This window comes from Bemisia tabaci, chromosome 7 (assembly GCF_918797505.1).
Source record: "Bemisia tabaci chromosome 7, PGI_BMITA_v3".
NCBI classification, from domain to species: Eukaryota; Metazoa; Arthropoda; class Insecta; order Hemiptera; family Aleyrodidae; genus Bemisia; species Bemisia tabaci.
Genome location: NC_092799.1, coordinates 7,967,157 through 7,981,218, shown reverse-complemented (window position 1 = coordinate 7,981,218; position 14,062 = coordinate 7,967,157). Strand labels below are relative to the sequence as shown.

The following is a 14,062-nucleotide window of genomic DNA, read 5'->3' as shown; positions in this document are numbered from 1 at the left end:
GAAATTTCACTGAAATTTCACGTGAAATTTCACATGAAATTTCACATGAAATTTCAAGGGCGAACTCAGGCAGTCAGTAGCTAGACACTTCATCCAGTTTTTTTTTACCCGATTCCTAATTTGGCCAACAAAAATCCAATTAAAGTCATACTTGGGCTGTGTTGCTCACGTAGAGCCCTTTCAGCGCCGCTACAAATGAGACAAACGAAGTCGACAAAACATGGAAATAGGTTAAGAGAAAGGACTCGCTTTGATGACGGCGCAGAGATACAACTATTCGTACTCGATGGATGTCCGTGTTGTATCTGAAAAATTGAAGGCGCGATGCGTTAGCTCGCAATGATCGGCTATATGCTGTCAATGATGTGTCGCTCACATTCGGGAGAGAAGGTAAAAAACAAGGCCCGATTACATCTCTCCTATCTCCGGCTGTTTTGCTAACGTAGCCTTTGAGGCACTATTACAAATAAGACAAACTGAACCAACACAACATGGAAATAGAGCAAAGGATAGGTCACGCGTTTGTCAAGGCGCAAGGATACAACTATTCGTGCTTGATGAATGTCCGTGTTGCGTCTGGAAAATTGAAGGCGCTATGGCGTGAATCGTGAGCTCTAGGCTGCAAATGAACCGTCGATTTGGTTCGGAGAAAAGTTAAAAAACCAGACCAAAAAGATCCCCCTCCCCATCTTTGAGTGAGTTGATATTTGATTTTTTTCACTTTTTTTTCAATTTGATGTATTATTATTTTTTACGATGTGTAGACCTACATCTAAAATTCGGATGTACCGGCCTCATAAAACCCGCGTGACGCTTGTTTTCAGCGATCTTCGGGTCCTTTTGACCCGGCTTGGGCATGTAGGAAGGGTTAATTCCATAATTTTGGGAAATCAAAATATGAGCGGTTCAGCATTATCAAATTTTTAAGAAGTAATGTCTCCATGTGTCAAACAACTCCCGCCGTTTGTCGGCACGCCTTCTTTTCTGCCGGCGTTAAAATCTCTGAAGTGAATCCTGCATTAGATGCGAATCGGACGAAGTGGAGGGATATTTTTTAGGGTAAAAATTATGAGCATTCGTCCAAATCGCATCAAATGCAGGATTCACTTCAGAGACTCTAACGCCAGCGCAGAAAAGAATGCGTGCCGACAAACGGGGAGCTTCTTGACACATGGAGACATTACTACTTACTTAAAAATTTGATCATGCTGAACCGCCGCACAGTGGATCGAGTCAATTAGAGAGGTCGGACATGAAATTTTTGGCTAAAACTGCAAATTTTGATGTTTATTTCGTCACATTTTAAACTATAGGAGGTGCTCCTAAAAGAAAATTCCACGGGAAAACCAATGGAACCACTTTCAGAACCTGAAAATTTTGTATGAACGGAGTTATACGCGTTTGAGTTTCCAGATTTTGTCCGACCTCTCTTATTGACTCGATCCATGTTCGCCGGAGCGATCGCCAAGACGGCGAATGCGCGGCGAAAACTTCAAAGACTTTAACGCCAACGCAGAAAAGTTGTCGTGCCGACAAACGGGAGTTATTTAACGCATGAAGACATTAACATTCAGAATTTTGATTTTGGGGAACCATACGAGGGATGTCCACGACGTCCGAAGGCTCAAACGACGTTTTTCCTAGACAAGGCAATATTATATTTATTCCCCGGCAATTTTCTGCTGAGGGAACGGTAAATTAAAATTTTGAATGGCGTTTAGCACTACCTACTTAAAACAATACTTCCTCTCTACCCTAGGGAAGCGAGAAAGTAAAAAGATGCTATTTCGCCCAATTTGGAGCCAGGGGGGTTGAGTAGGGGGTGTATCCGAGACCTCAAAATCGGGCGGAATACATTGTGAGCGACCGAGGAACTTGATCCGACGACACGACCGAAAAGACACGCTCGTAAATTTTCACTCAAGAATTAAAAACAAATAACCGCTTATTAACAATTAATCTATTTTGAACGTCTTCAAAGGTGCGAGAAGATAAGTTCTACATCATCGTTTCACTGCTTTCCGGTCGAGTTACGTTATACTCGCGGTAAAAGTTGATGCGAGTCACATCAACGCGTTTTATTTCCTTTTTCGAGGTTTTGCTATCGGCCCCTTTCCACCGTTTTTTCCCGAGAGCGGATCTGAAATACTTGGAAAAGACGCCACTGCAATGTTGCCACATTTCCCCTAACTAAATATTTAATTTAAAGAAAAGTTATTAACTCTAAAGAGCGATCGAAACGGGATATCGTCACCTTTCGGCCAAAGTATCACACACGCCATGCGACGTTTAATTTTTGCCGCCATTTTATTTTTTGACAGAGAAATTGTTGGTTTAATTTTTTTGAACATTTCATCGAACATTATCGGCAGCACAAAGAAAATTCAGTGAAATTTTCGAACAGCTTCGTTGAACTATTTTTCTGTAAAAAAAAAAAATGAATTGGCGGCGAAAACTTTTAAACGTAGAAGGGCGCCTGAGATCCTTTGCCCGGAAGGTGAGGATATAGAGGGATCCTTTTAGTGGAAACTGGTGGTTGCCGGTGGCGTGGCGTGCTTTGCGATATATCGATTGTTATGCCATTTAAACCTATGGAAAAGGATCGATAAACAGGGTGTTCGCAGCGAACACCTTAATAATCGATTCTTTACCATAGGTTTCAATGGCATAACAATCGATACATCGCAATTCACGCCACGCCACTGGTGGTTGCAATGGACAAAGAAGGTAGACAATAGAGTAACTAACGCCAACCCACCAAAGACCCCATAGTTAGTCCGATATTTCTCCTAGTTTAGTCCATGAGGACCACCCATTTCAATCAATAGGATCGCTTCATATCCCCTAAGCCTTTTTTATCTATGAATTTAAACAATTGGTCCGCAAGGATTACAACGAAGTAAAAAACCGAAGAATGAGCGATCTGGCATCATCGAAGCCGGCGTGCCGATGATGACGCGCTGGTTGTAGCGGCCAGTGCGAAACTCATAAATCAATGTGAAGTGGAGAGCGACAAAAATGAGCCGATCAAGACGTATGCATATGCACTCGTAAAAGTCAGGTGCTTGGTTATGGTTTTTCGGAAATCCGTGAGAAGGGCGAGAGGGACGAGAGGGTGTCGAGAGCGGACCAGGAGGCATCGCCCCCTCCCTCCGCGCCAGGCTCGGATCGGGACAATGACGTCATGTACTTCTGATCGCTGTGTCGCGGGAGGGCGATGACAGGACAGGAGGAGCCGCCCTGGAGTTTTCGGGAACCCTGGCCTCGTCTCAAGGCATCGGCGTTTCCCCCCATACTGCCATGCCAAGGAGGAACGCCGTATGAGCCTCCAGACGTTGCCAAGTTTCCTCCGATAAAAACTTATTGGGAAAATTGTGAAAATTATTTTCCAAAAATTTCAGACAATTTTTTTATGCAGTTCAATCTAAAATTTTTGAAAATTTCAAGGAAAAATATGCATGAATATCGTCAAAAATACACGTTTTATCAAGGGAGATTTGGCAACTCTCGATGTTCATACGGCGTTTTTCCTTAGCACGGCAGCATACAGGGTGATCCAAATCTTCCGCACCAGCTCTACAGCACCTAGGGTTTTTGCCTCTTCTTAGGGTGGTCCCTTCAAAACTTTGGGCGTCCCCAAAGTCGTTTCCTTCAATCTAGGAGCACTCACAAAATTTCAAGTCTCTATCTCAATTTTCTCAATAGTTAGAGGGTGATGCCAGGATGTCTGGTGCTCGCAGTAAGGGACTTTGGGATCACGCTATATAAAACTGGACCATTACTGTCGTGCTGAGGCAGAAGTTCATATAAGCCCTCAGGTGTTACCGATTCGCGTTTGAGTGTGTGAAATTTTTCGAAATGCATAGGCGGTTCCGAAATATTATGCAGCACTGAGAAAAAACGCCGTATGAACATTCGTAACGCTGCCGAATTTCCTCTGATAAATATTTTGGAAGAAAGTTATGCATCCTTTTCCTTGAAATTTTCAGATGTTTAAAACGAAATTTCGGTCAAAATTGGAAGAAAAATAGATCCGCAATTTTTCCAAAAAGGTCGTATTATATCATAGGAGATTCAGCAACACCTGAAGGCTTATACGAATCCTATCCTCAGCACGGCAGGTTGTAATGGTCCGGTTTTATACAGGGCGATGAAAAAATAAGACAACCCCCCCCCCCCCCCCCCCGCGCAAACATCCCTAACCCTCGTCGCCCGTCGAAGTGTCAAGATCCGCCTTAAGTCGAAATCTAGCGATATGATCATTTCATCGCTTGGCTGACAAAAAGGCGTAACTACATATTTAGATGAGCCCGGAGAGGCATCGAATTGAATGGAGGACAGGGTTCACTGCAGAGTGCAGTTACGCCCTTATGTCGGGTAGGCGACGACTTACACGAAAGCGCGCGGAGATCGGCGACTTCCTTGTCGCTGATTTTTTTTCCTCTTTTCTATTCCTTGTCTCATTCTTTTCTCTTTCTTGTCTAATTCATTTTCTCTCTCCTTTCTCCGGTACCTCGTTGCTTCTATTTTCGAACGGCGCCTACAAGTAATGATCAATGTACCGCTAGGCACACAATTTTTCCGCGGACCTGCTTATCTTTTCATTTTTTCTTTATCTTAAATTGAAATCCGAGCATCCAAGCCGACGAGGAGATGCGTCATTTGAGCCGTGACAATAACTGAATCCGCTGACCTGCCAGCCAATTCCAAACGGGACATAAACAAACATATTAAATATCTGGGTGTCTAGCACCGCACCACCGCACCGGTTCAACCTAGAGTACCTTTATAGACAGAGTATGGCCATTCGTATCTTTTTATTACAGGAAAACTGTTCCGCTTTTTGATTGGTCAGCGAGTTTTTAGGCTTCATGATGCTATATATATAATATATATATATATATATATATATATATTATATATATAATATATATATATATATATATATATATATATATATATATATATGAGTCGCTTTTATAGCGCTCTTTGGCGCTGTGCGACGCCTAATCGCCACAAAGCTCGGTCTTCCCACAGGTCATCAGGGAGTTGACAATCTCTTATCTCATTTAACACCCCCTGTCGCCAACCTCTCACTGGGCGTCCCCTACGTCTCCTCCCAGGAGGAACCCAATCAAGCATCTTTTTTGGCAGCCTCTCTTCCGTCATCCTATTGACATGACCATACCAAACAAGTTGTTTGGTCATGACGTCGAACACGATGTCATTTTCGACTTCCATTATCTGACGCACTCTATCATTACGGACCCGATCTCTCCTAGAAATTCCTGCTGACCTTCTCCAGAAATCCATCTCCGTTGCTCTTAGCATATCCTGTGTCCGTTTCTTCAGCTGCCAAACTTCACATCCGTATGTTAATATACTTTTGACTACAGCGTTGTATATCCTCCTCTTGTTATCTTTGGAAATCCGCTGATCCCAGAGGATTCCATTTAACATCGCTATAGCCTTCCTTGCTAAGGTGTTCCTTTCCCTGATAGCTTGATCCGTCCTTCCATCCTGGGTCAACCGCACTCCCAAGTACTTAAAGTGCTCGCAGCTTTGATCTGCTGCCCATCATGATGCCTTAGGGCCGTAAATAAACAAACAAGATGGCGACTCACCGTAACATCGATAAGAAGCTAAATTTGACAAAAATTTCAATTATACGGCAGTAACAATTTAAACTAGCATATCTACGAATAACACACGAAAAAAAACACGAAAACATTGTTAAATCGCCTTTCACCTTTATCACAGGAGGATGTAAGATGTGCATAACCTCAATCTTGCTTGCTGATAACAGCCATCTTCTTTGTTTATTTACGGCCCTAAGAGCATCGTGTCAGCCTATTCGCTCGCGACCAATGAAAAACCGGAACAGAAATGGCCATACTCTGTCTATAAAGGTACTCTAGTTCAACCCATACAGGTTCGTCTATTTGAGGTGTAAAAAGCTTTAAAACGCATATGGTTTCTTAAAGATCAGGCGTGTTTTCATGGCGGCTGGATTTAGATAGGGGGGGCCCTGTAAAATTGTCAATACCGCGAAAAAAATCAGGAATGGTTTCTTTCATCGACACAATAGGCAGCGCTGGAATTAAGTTAAGGTGCAAGAGAAACAGCCACAGCTTCAGTTAGTGTCGCACACGACGGATACTAAACGAATATCAGTATAACGCTTGGATGCAACTATTCGGGCTCCATGGATGTCCGTGTTGCATACGCACGAAAGTGAAGGCGTTTTGACTTCAGACACTTACCGCCTCACCAGCGGCGCTAAGTGGAGAGTCAATGCGAAGATTGAGACAAAATGTGGAAACATTAAAAGCTCATATCGATGTCAATAGGAAACGTCAAGATTTTAGAGATGTTTTCATTAATTTTCTTGTAAAATTTCCTTCAAAAAGCAACCCGTACAACTCTTGAACAAGTGAAAATTACACAATAAAAATTTGCAGTTTCAGTCGAAAATTTCACGTCCAAACTCGCGAATGGCTCGTTTCACATGCAGCGGGACTGCATAGCTCTAAAATGACACAGTGATTTCAATCCTTCATTTTCATTTCGCAGACAACTCCTAAGGATGTACAGTTGCTCTACAAATCCTGTTTAGCACATTGCGATATCAAAACTGAAGCACAAAAGGTACTCGCATCCTACGCCTGTATGCAACTATTCATTTTTAGGAGATATCTTTGCGGTGTAAATGTACGAGAAGAATCGCTCTGCCATATTGGATCCTCAAAGCCGGCCGTTGTTGCCGCCACGTCGCGAGTGAGTGCCTGGAGAGTCAAAACGCCTTCACTTTCGCGCATATGCAGCACGGACATCCATAGAGCCCGAATAGTTGCATCCAGGAGTTAAAATGAAATTTGTACATAGTGCTCGTCGCATTCGACACTAACTAAGGAGGATCTGCTTCTTTCTCATACACCGTAACTTAATTCTAGCGTTGCCGATTATGCCAATGAAGTAAAATATTACTGACTTTTATCGCGACATTGTCAATTTTCCAATAATGCTTTGATTGTGCAAATATGTAACAACGTTGCCATCCTAAAATAGAACTGCATTTTGCAATTCGGACCTATAAATTTTGGCTTATCTGAAAAAACACTTATGTGCATAGGAAAACTAATGGCACATACGTTGCTTTTAAACCGGGCCGGACTTTATAGGTCCAAATTGCAAAGTGCAGTCCAATTAGGGATGCGCTTCGACCGTCTCTCATCTAGGAACGACGAATGCAGCAAAGTCGTTTCATGGTCACTTTAGAAAAAATTCAACGAGCATCTCAACATATTTGCATATTTTTTTTTTTAATTCGCTGAAAAGTTAGGAAAAAGTCCAATTGAGGGACTTGGAGGACAAGGCGCAAAAGTGCAAAAAATAAGAAAAAATAGAGATCTTAATTATTTCAAATAAAAATAGTCTATGCATGTTCTGTGAAAAATTCGCTCCCGAATTCCAGTTTTTAAGTATCCAACAGTCAGTTTAAACTATCTTCCCGCCATAAGGATCCATGTAATTTCGAAACTTCAAACTTGTATTTCTCGAAATGGCAGAAATTGCACTTATGCGCCTTGTCCTCCAAGCCCCTCAATTAGAAATATATATCAACTGATGCGACAGGACCTAAAGCTTATGGCAAATATCATCCCTCCTCTGACATAAGGGCGTAGCTATAGGTATTTCCAAATGAGCCCTGGAAACCATAGAATTATACGGAGAACAGAGCTCACGTGGAAATTGAGGAATTGTTCTTACGTCATAAGAGCGACAATATATCTATCGTTAGCTGATTGCTTCAGGATTCGGTGATCATCGAATCGGAGCACTAAGAAGCGGAATGAGTTTATAAAAACAAGAATCAATGATGAAGTATTTAACAGAGGCCACCCTAAACACGCATGAAATCTTATGTGAGGCCTTGAAACAAATCAAATCAATGTTTCTTTGCAGGTTTTATTTATTTAGATACATCTTCGTGTTTTTCAAACAGCCCTCATGGACAAATTCACTAGAATTTCGTGAAGCCAAGCCTGAGGAATCCCTCCCTGGAAATTATGGTTGCTCAAAAAATTAGTACAGCTTATAGAAGACGCCATGATAGGATTTCATGAGGTCTCAAAAATATCAGAGGGCAACCCAGGAAATTTTTACGACTCCGGAGGAACGGAGGCGACAGCTGGGAGTGAATGACCCTGTGCGATACAACGAAGAGAAAATGTTGATGTTTTGATAAGAAACCCCTCAATGCAGAGGTTTAAGTAATCGTTTTTTAGTGATAAGGCCCCTCTTTCCTTAGGCATGTATAACATGTCTGGAGTCACCGTGCTTTTGGAGGAGTCATAGAATTTATACATGGTTAGAGATCATTTTATGCATTACATACTTTCTGCTTTACCTACCACTCCAAATAAAGTATAGGCTTTAGCGTTTCAAAATCAAGAATAGATTATATTATTGTTCAAAGCTCATAAGCTGGTACAAACATGGAGAAGTTTCGAAATGTTCCCGTCGAAAATCTCTACTAGGAAAGAAAACAATCAGGGTAAATAAGATGGGTTCCACGCGCATTGAACGCTAGAGTGAAGAGCCAGCAGTAAACTATTATATTTCTAATAAATTGGACTCAACTTATCAAAGGTTACAGACAACAGAGTCCCTCTTTGGAGTCAGCATAATAATAATACCTCTCATGAGCGATATCAAAATAGTCACCTCAAGCGACGTGGAGGTGGGACTACGAGCAGAATAAAACTTTAGAGCTGGATAGCATGAAGAGAAGGTCACTTCATTATAGAATAGACATTTGAAGTTCAAATTCTGGCAAACATCTTCACGCTCATCATGATTTTCGTAAATTTTTGGGATGAAAATAGGTGTGTAACTAGAATTTTCTCCAAGATACCCCAAAATGAAACTCTTGTTTACAATTAAACTGAGACTCAAGATATAAATGCATGCAAATGCTTACCTCATCAAAGCCATCATTCAAATATCACGGGTTCACAGTATTAAATCTCTCAATCACTGCCATAAAAGTCGATAAAATGTGATAGTAAATACTTAAACTTTCGCCTCCACATCTTCTTATCACCCACACACTTTACTCGAACTTTTAATGCCAACCCATGCCGATTTACCCACTGACAAAACTTTCACTTTGTCCTCCATTATTTTTACAATAGTGAACAAAATAACGAACTATTCTTTTATTTTGGTGATAATATTATATTATGAGAGACAGAAGCTGTTTTAAGAGTTAGCTTAATTTCGAAGTTCGTTGTTGTTACTCAAGAAAAAACCCTGGAAGGAAGCGTACGAAAGTGTAAGGTCTTCCTATCATGTTGGCGACTTGTTCTCAAAATCAAAACAAAGTCAATAATTTAATAGGTTATGTTGTTATCAATTCTCGTAAGTTTCTCAGTTTCCCATGGTGCAAGGCATGAATTTCCGCACGATTACATTTTCTGTTTCAGTCTTTAACTTGTTTAAAATGTTCTTTGCCTCCTCTTGGCAATATATTTTGTGTTCATACCTCTCAAATTCAATGTCATCTCTCAGTAATCTGAGTTTCCCTCGCTTTTCAGAATCAGCATGTTGCGCAGTTTTTTTTCCCGATCATCTTTTTCGATGTACTGAAATCTCGAGGAAAGTGCTAATGTTTGTCCGGCACAAGGTATGCTCTCATTCAGTATTCAGATTCAACTTATTTAATCCTTGTAAGGTTTTGTCGTAATTACCTACTTTATTGGATCAAAAATGAGCGTGCGTCAGTCCACTGCACAGGTGTGAATTTGGTTTTGCGTCAGTTACTTTTTCCATTTTAGTCATGAGTACCTAATTTTACCTCTAACTCAGTAAGGGAGGAGACATCAAACGTTGGTTTAACATTTTAATCTTTACCTCTATCGAAGATAACAGATTTTACAAGTGCGTATTTCGTTCCTTGGATTTTTGGCCGAAGCACAAAATGTCTTGAGTTGACCTGTGCTGTAGACTGAATCTCCTTAATTTATGCATGCCCTTTTGAAGTTGCTAGGGTACCTTTATAAAAACATACACTTAAGTAGTATGGGCATAGCAAAAAGATTTGAAAGTGGTCCTAACTTTTTTCAATCAGCTAGTGGTTTTAAAATTTGGAAAAGTTTTAGTGTCTGAAACCCTTAAATCTGTATTTGTACGGTTGGACTTTTCATTCAAATTTTCTTCCAACTTTATTAGATGAAGATTTTCACTGTTCAATTTAAAGCGGAAAAATTTCCATAAAGTAGATTCGGAGAAAAAGTTGAGTGGAAAATTGAACCATATGAATCAATTTTACAGTAAAATCTGCAGTTGTCCTTAAGTACATTCGAGGAAATCAAAAATAAATAGTATGCTCAGCATGGACCTCTAAATCTTGCAATGACAAAAGCTAACTCAAATGAATAAGTGTTTCAAAATCAATTTCGAATGGATTTGTGCAAAAGTCACAGATTTTAAGTATGTTTGTTGAAGGATTTACTACATCTCTTTGCTACTACCTAGATGTAAATGTGACAATCCTGATGGTAAAAGAACTTCAGTCTGGTGCTATCTCAGAAATTTTTTATTATATAAGAATCATGCATTTCCCTTGCTTTATCGATCTGAACTTGTTGCTTTTAATTTATAGTATTGGTCACAGTTGTCAATTTATTTTTCAGGGCTGTAGGTGGAAACTTTTTTGCTCAAACTCATCCAAGGTGAATGAAGCTTGGCTCACAGGAAAATGAATTTCACAAAGAATGGATTGTCAGACACAACTTGGAGCTGCTGCAAGATGAGAAGAAAAATCTGGACTCTGGAAAGATGAATAGATTGAAGCACTCAATCCTGGTGGTAATCAGCTGTTTGTATACAACAGCGCTGGAATTTCCATGTGAGTACTTGCAACTTGCCTGCATGGGTGCAATTCAGTGGCGTGGCGTGAATAATCAATTATCGATATCTCGCCATTTGAAGCTATGGTAAAGAATCGATTACTAACGTGTTCGCTGGGAACACCCTGATAATCGATCTTTTTTCATAGGTTTAAATGGCATAACAATCGATATATCGCAATTCACGCCACGCCACGCCACGCCACTGGTGCAATTAATTTTTTCCTATTCTATTTTATATTTTAATTTTAAATTACTTTGTTTTACATTATGACCGCTTGTGCTTACTGTCAATTGAAGCATGGAGTTACATTCTTAGTTTTAAGTAAGCAGATAAAGGCTGACGTTGGCCAAACTCAGAGCCCAGACAATTTTGACTTTTCAAAATTTGTGTTTGTAGTTTTTTTTTTATTTTCTCTGCGTCTGACTCCTTCTCTTCAACAAAAAGTAAACAAGATACCACCCTGAAACTTTCTATGAAATTCTACCTACGTATCTCACTTAGATTACAACGAATAACTGCAAAATTCCATGTCAGAATGTTGTTTTGGTTTCTGCTGAAAAACAGAAAAAGGGGTAAAAATCAGGTACTGTTTATTATTCAGGTAATTCTGGATCAATATTTCAAACTCTTCTCTCTTTACTGAAAAGTGGTTCAATTTTTCCCAGGCTTTTTGAGCTACCTATTTTGGGATGTAATATATGTAATGTATTTAGGAATGTAATTGGATTCAATTTGGGGTGTTCCCTGGAGGGAAACAGAAGGACATCAGCTGCTGTCCAATTTTATGGGACATTAATTTTTGTTTTATACAAGATAGCAGTTGTACCATTCTCTTGAAAAATCAGGAGAATTTTCTTTTTGGTGCAGTGGTGCCCAGTAAATTCCCTGAAATATACGACAGATAGTGATATACCTAGATCAACCTGTTCTCTTGTGAAAAAATAAATGAATAATTAAATAAAGTTGCTCCATGAAAGGAAAGAGTCAGCCTATATCAGGGTGTCTAGCATCAGGAAAAACTGGAAAAATCGGAAAATATCAGGAATTTTGGCCGATCAGGAAAAAATCAGGAAAATCGGAAAAATCGGACGTTTTATCAGGAATTTTTCTTACGCGAATCTCCTCAGTGGAAAAGTCTTACTGCTTTTTGCCTACCGTGCCAGGAGTCGAGAAAAATCAGGAATTTTCAAAATAACAATTGCAGGAATTTTTTATACAATATCAATATCAGGAAAATATCAGGATTTTTCAAAATTAAAAAATACTAGACACCCTGTATATGTTCTACAATGAGGAAATATTTTTTCCCCTTTTGCTCATTTCTTTGCTCCTCTGACATGAAGGCATAACTGCTTTCGAGTTGAGACTTATGTTCCATATAATTCCATGTGTGCCAGAGCTCACGTGAAAGTAAAGATACGCCCTTTCGTCGGCGGAGCAAAAATTTTAGAAACAACATCATCTATGGCCAGTGCAGGACCACGTATCTCCTTTGCAGTGTTTCAAAATTTCCAAACTGATTATATTTCTTCGACGAGAAACAAGGCATCTTGAATTTTTCACAGAATCTCGATGGCGAAAGTGCAAAACCACGTATCTCAGTTTGCGCCGTCGCAGACTCCCGGCCGTACTTTTATTTTTCCTTAGGGAAAGTAGTCGACTTCATTTCCTAAAAACTTCCTTGATATTTCTCCTTTATCAGCAGAATATTTCGTAGAAATTTCAAGCTAAAAAGTTGGCTTGTGTCTCTTCGAAAAAAGAAAATAGGAACAAAGATTTTGAAACGTCGCAATGAAGATACGTGCTTTCGCACGTTAGCCATTGATATTCTGTTATCAGAGAGTAAATTTTAACAAACTGTAATCGCGCTGGTTCCTTTTTGCAAAATACAATCCAATTGGACCGCGTTAAGCAGACCCTGGTAAAAATTGGTAGTAGAATCTGTGTTCCAAAATACCATAGACCTAAAGCCGGCTGTAAGATTTCCAATAGCTTCTGTAGCCGGCTGGACAATTTCTTTTAGCCTTTTACAGCCGATGGCGACTAAGCAACAGCCAGACGATACATTTTATGCTAAACGTTACAAAATACGGATACTAGGACTTAGTTAGTTTTTGGACTACCGCTCTCGTTTTGTGCCGTAGTATCTTGACTTATTTTGCGAGGAAAGCTCCGTACTTTTGAAGGATGCCTGTCATTCTTAATACTGTGCAATACATCTGGTGTGAAATAGTTGCTTCAGACGCCGTGGCACGCTACGGCGCGGCGGGCGGGCAGAGAGTGCGAAACGCGCATTGGCGCCTTCAAACCTAACAGGGATACTTCACGCGTTGCGCAATGCGTGAAGTATCCCTGTTAGGTTTGTAGGCGCCAGTGCGTCGCCGCTCCGCTTTGTGTTGGGCTCTAATATTTAGTCTCGCGGAGTCAGCGTTTTTCAACTCATGATTTTGAAATGTTTGCACACTCTGTATGGATTATTCTCATTTTAATTGATGAATAAAAAAATGTTTTAAAGGAAAATATAATGTGTGTTGTGTAAATATTAAGGTAGTTCCGTATCAAACTTAATGATTTCCAGAGCACACGAATTTCTACACAATTTCTTATAGCCTTTTATAGCCAATGGCGATAAAGTGTAAAGCCCGGCGATAGGAACTAGCCCGACTGTATACTTTTTTATAGCTTCGTATAGCCCGGCTGTATGATTTGCTCTGCTTTCTACAGCCAGCTATATGATTTTCAATAGCCTTCTTTAGTCGGCTTTAAGAACTCCTATGGTATTTTGAAACGCAGCTCCAATCGCCAATTTTTACCAGGGGAAAGGAAGTAAGTCACATCAGTCATTGCCAAATGTAATTGAGCAATTCGATTTTATACATGAAAACGGTTGTACATATTCCTGTGACTTTTTCCCATAGTACGAAGCAAATTACTGGAAATTTGTATCTGCAGAGATCTGCATAAACGTCCTCTCGTAAAAAATAAAATTTCCGAATTAAATTTGGCATGTGGCTTGATTCCTTTCCGCTAAATGCGACCACGCAACTCTGCCGTGCTGAAGAAAAACGCCGTATGAACATTCGAATGTTGCCAAGTCTCTCGGGATTAAGTATGTATTTTTGAGAATGGCTGTGATTATGTTTTC

General features: G+C 40.1%; 1 protein-coding gene across 1 annotated transcript in view; it reads right to left on the bottom strand.

Moving 5' to 3' along the window:
• LOC109032709 (sterile alpha motif domain containing protein 4 smaug) overlaps window positions 1–9,134 on the bottom strand; it is a 67,794-nt gene extending 58,660 nt beyond the window's left edge. The window contains exon 1 of the mRNA XM_019044975.2: window positions 8,984–9,134. The gene's annotated coding sequence lies outside the window, so the exon portion shown is untranslated. The remainder of the gene's footprint in view (window positions 1–8,983) is intronic.
• Window positions 9,135–14,062: the final 4,928 nt, after the last annotated feature.